At 38.6% G+C, this 5,000-nt stretch overlaps 1 protein-coding gene across 1 annotated transcript in view; it reads right to left on the reverse strand.

The window, feature by feature from the left end:
• LOC138970689 (uncharacterized) overlaps positions 1-5,000 on the reverse strand; it is a gene marked incomplete in the record, with an annotated part of 34,737 nt that overhangs the window by 27,827 nt on the left and 1,910 nt on the right.

A 5,000-nucleotide genomic window follows, 5' to 3' on the forward strand; every position in this document is an offset into this window, starting at 1 on the left:
TTTTTTTTTTAAATCGTGTAAATCTGATATGACATAGCAAGCCATGCAGTACCCAATATTGACGGACTGTGTGATGATATCTTCTGCTATGGTCTGTTGAGACAGTGATATCAAAATCGAGACTGGAGGTCGAGATTTTGATATCACTGTCGAAACAGATCAATAGCAGAAGACATCATCACACAGTCAGTCAATGTTAGATATATTGCTAATTCTCTGGACATTTTGTATTTACTGTAAAGAAATTACAAAAGTATTTGTCTCAGTTTTGGCTGTTCCATATCCCTCCCTCTGATTATTATTCCTTTTTATATTTAGTCAAGTTTTGACTAAATATTTTAACATCGAGGGGGAATCGAAACGAGGGTCGTGGTGTATGTGCGTCTGTCTGTCTGTGTGTGTGTGTAGAGCGATTCAGACTAAACTACTGGACCGATCTTTATGAAATTTGACATGAGAGTTCCTGGGTATGAAATCCCCGAACGTTTTTTTCATTTTTTTGATAAATGTCTTTGATGACGTCATATCCGGCTTTTCGTGAAAGTTGAGGCGGCACTGTCACGCCCTCATTTTTCAACCAAATTGGTTGAAATTTTGGTCAAGTACTCTTCGACGAAGCCCGGGGTTCGGTATTGCATTTCAGCTTGGTGGCTTAAAAATTAATTAATGACTTTGGTCATTAAAAATCTGAAAATTAAAAAAAAAATAAAAATTTATAAAACGATCCAAATTTACGTTTATCTTATTCTCCATCATTTGCTGATTCCAAAAACATATAAATATGTTATATTCGGATTAAAAACAAGCTCTGAAAATTAAATATATAAAAATTATTATCAAAATTTTTTTTTCGAAATCAATTTAAAAACACTTTCATCTTATTCCTTGTCGGTTCCTGATTCCAAAAATATATAGATATGATATGTTTGGATTAAAAACACGCTCAGAAAGTTAAAACGAAGAGAGGTACAGAAAAGCGTGCTATCCTTCTCAGCGCAACGAATACCCCGCTCTTCTTGTCAATTCCACGTGCACTGCCTTTGCCACGGGCGGTGGAGTGACGATGCTACGAGTATACGGTCTTGCTGCGTTGCGTTGCGTTCAGTTTCATTCTGTGAGTTCGACAGCTACTTGACTAAATATTGTATTTTCGCCTTACGCGACTTGTTGTTCACTCTTTTCTTGTACTTTTCAGTATTTCAAAATGTCTTTTCTTTCAAAAAGTCTTTAGTCACTTGCTCAACTAAATTCTGGGATCATTACATTTTCATATATATTTGTTTGTTTTTAAATGTAGGTGTTTTTGTTTTTGAAGTGGGGAAGCAATAAAGAGGTCGTCGATATCAAAACTGATATCGACGGAAATGTCGTCGATATCACTTTTACAATGAGCTCAGTTTTGCCCAATTGACCAATGGAAATCCACGTTACATATGAAAAAGCAATATTATTCTATATCGCTTACACGAGAAGGTGTGTACCTTTAGCAAAGGTTACCAAGTCAAAGCTTAGTAGACTTTGTTCTACACACGTGAGAGACACCACTCATATGATAACAATATCGTTCAAACCACACTCGTGTATATCATGTAAATGAGGTCGTGTCAAACTAGTCTGGCAGGGACCTGCCTTTTCATTGCTCCTGATGCCAACGTCACCGAGACAAACGTCATTAGGCCCCAAAAAATGATAGGTGTGGTTACGGTAACATAGCCAAAAAAAATAGGGTAGGAAGGTAGGCAATAACTTTTTTTTTTAAACTTTTTTTTCTAATGTGTACAAATTAAACCTACTTGACAGGGAAATAAGTGTGCGACTCGGGCGCTTTCGCTTTCATTGCGTTTTCTGCACTCGTTTACTTGTTTTTTGTGTGTATTTTTTTGACAAATGTAATAAAAAGTTATAGGGTCGGCCCCAAAAAATAGGGTAGGTCGGGTTACCGTAACCACACCTATTTTTTTTTTTTTAGGCCTTATGGAAACACTTGTGCACCTGCTCTTTCCCTTGGAAGAGTTTGTAGAACTTTCACGTCACGCTACACCTTCTAAACTGACGTTTCTTTGCTTTGACGTGAAAGATTGCATATGGCTTTGGAAGAGACCGAAGTTCCAAAAGAAGCGTCTTCAATTTGTACGCCTCAACTGCGGGACGTTTTGAGTCAAATACACGTAATTACAGCATGTAGGATAAACAGAATACTACATGTGTCCTACCAGATAATTATACACTCGTTGCTCTTTCACATATTGAAAAGCTCGCTTTTGCTCGCAGTTCAATATTAAAAAAAGCAACTCGTGTAAATCTGGTACGACATAGCGATACATGTAGTATTCTCTATTAGTATCAGTATCGCTGCTATCTTACATCGAGGTCATTCACAATGATTTTATTATCAACATCTTTCTTATCATGTTGTTGGTAATTTCATGGCCCGTGCATAGTTTATCGTGCGTATGAGTTTATCGCTCACTGTGCTGGGTCGGTCCAATAAGTCTAAACACCACGCTGTACATGTACGGTACAGTACAGTTTCGTAGCTAAATCGTGGCAATCAGTTATGACTAACCTATGTCTTATCACACAAGGTTCGGTGGGCGAATCTGAAAAAAAGCAAGTTGTGTAAATTGAAATATCAGTACATTGATTTCGTCGGCTTGATTATTTGTGACTGTGTAAAACTGAGAATGAAACTGAAAGGACTGCATTTTTTCACCAAAACCAGTTAAAGTATAGGCTGGTCTGAACCATGCTGCCGAGATAGTGAAAATGAACTTGATTTGCATAAAACGGATTTTCTTGATTTCTGAGCTTGGTTTTGATCCCCGACACAATATTACATACTGAAAAGTTCTCACACAACAATATCACACCGAGTTCAACATACCTTTTGTTTCGCTTTTTCGCGTCCAAGAGAAATACAAGGGACAGATTCAGAATCAACATTTGTCAGAAAGCAAAAGACAGTTGACGTAAACTGAGTTGTGCTCTTTCATTTCTTCTTCTTCTTCTTCTTCTTCTTCTTCTTCGCTCATGGGCTTAGACTCCCACGTACACTCGTGTTTTTGCACGAGTGGAATTTTACGTGTATGACCGTTTTTACCCCGCCATTTAGGCAGCCATACGCCGTTTTCGGAGGAAGCATGCTGGATATTTTCGTGTTTCTATAACCCACCGAACTCTGACATGGATTACAGGATCTTTTCCGTGCGCACTTGGTCTTGTGCTTGCGTGTACACACGAAGGGGGATAAGCCACTAGCAGGTCTGCACATAAGTTGACCTGGGAGATCGGAAAAATCTCCACACTTAACCCACCAGGCGGCCGCGGCCGGGATTCGAACCCTCGACCTTCCGATTAAGAGGCCGACGTCTTACCACCCCGCCACAGCGCCCGTCGTGCTCTTTCATTTGATTCTTCAGAACTTTGACCATGTACTTTGCAAGCGAGTTTAGCACAGCATGGCGTTATATTATGAGATGGTGAGTGCTGCCTTGCTATGCTGTATACACACCCCCACCGACAAGCTTGGCTTTTCAAATATACGAACATGGTCAAGGGTTTTATCGTTGAAAATAAAAAGTGTAACTCCTTACAATAAGTCACCCTGATATTTTTAATTCAAGTTTTAGTTTGTCTTCGTTATTTTTTTTAGAGTGATAGCTAATAAAAAAATAAAAGGGGGGGTCCCTGTCTGACCCCTATAACCTTTAGAGGGTCACCTAAAATCAGTCCTGATTGGTCAAATTGTCATATTGTACACTAGAATTATAAGATAATTATGTACTAGAAATCGCACCCGGGTAAGGGTAAAAACATATCAGTCCTTCACTGCTGTCCCAGTTTTCGTAAACATGATGGTGTTTGTGGGAAGGACGGTACAATAACACCAAGACCTCCAATCGTGGCATCTTCTTCGTCTTCTTAGTTCATGGGCTGAAACTCCCACGTTCACTCATGTTTTGGCACGAGTGGGTTTTTACGAGTATGTCCGTTTTTACCCCGCCATTCAGGCAGCCTTGGCATACACATGTTTCCCAGGCGAAACAAGACTTGACATTTTCAACGTCATTGAGAGGCAAAGTCCTTCCTGCTAATTAAAGCACCACCATCTCAGATCTGGCCAAGCGTGTACATCGGGCAAGAACATCCCTCTGCTTGGATACATACTAACAATCAAAATCCTGACACTGTCCTGCTCAAAGTTAGATTTTTAAAAATATTTTTTATTTAAAAAAAATTTGTTTATAGATGAATTTTGATTGCATTAAAAACCACTAGTGTCCTCAGAATGTGCAAAAATGCCCGCTCTGTGCAGAGAGTACCCTGGCTGTTGATTTATTTTGGATATTATGTAACAGTAAATTCTCAAAACCAGAACATTATTTTATAAAATCCTTGAAAGTTTGAGTAAATTTGTAAATTTCCCCAAAGAAAAAAACAAATTATCAAAAGAACGGCATGTGAAATTCAGGAATGTACAAAATCCTTAATATTTTCACTAAATTTGTAAATGTCCTGTTACGTACACTCAGGGAGTTAACACATTTCCTAAAGAAAAAAGTAAAATTCAGGAATATACAAAATACCTGAACATTTTTAGGAAATTTGCAAAATTATTGAATTTACTGTTACAGATGTATATGTCCAATGGTGCGATGGTCTATCTTACGTAAAAGGCTGCAGGCCAGATATGAGATGGAAAGTCGAACTGTTTACACGGGAAGGCTTTTGCCTTTTAAAGGCACAGTAAGCCTCCCGTAAACCATCACAGAGCTCCCCGAGCGTCTAAATACAGTACAAGCATACTTCCATTTGAACGCTCACCGAACGGGAACATCCTGGCTGCTTTCTGTCGAGCGTGAGACATTTTCAAAGAATTTATTTTCGTAGACTTGTTCCGTTAACAACAACGGCGCCTCGTTTTTGCGCTAGACCTAACTTTTAAAATCTAAATAATAAATTGACAGCTTGTTACACAAACATTCTTTAATCATAAAAGA

Source organism: Littorina saxatilis, linkage group LG7 (genome assembly GCF_037325665.1).
Source record: "Littorina saxatilis isolate snail1 linkage group LG7, US_GU_Lsax_2.0, whole genome shotgun sequence".
In the NCBI taxonomy this organism is placed as follows: Eukaryota; Metazoa; Mollusca; class Gastropoda; order Littorinimorpha; family Littorinidae; genus Littorina; species Littorina saxatilis.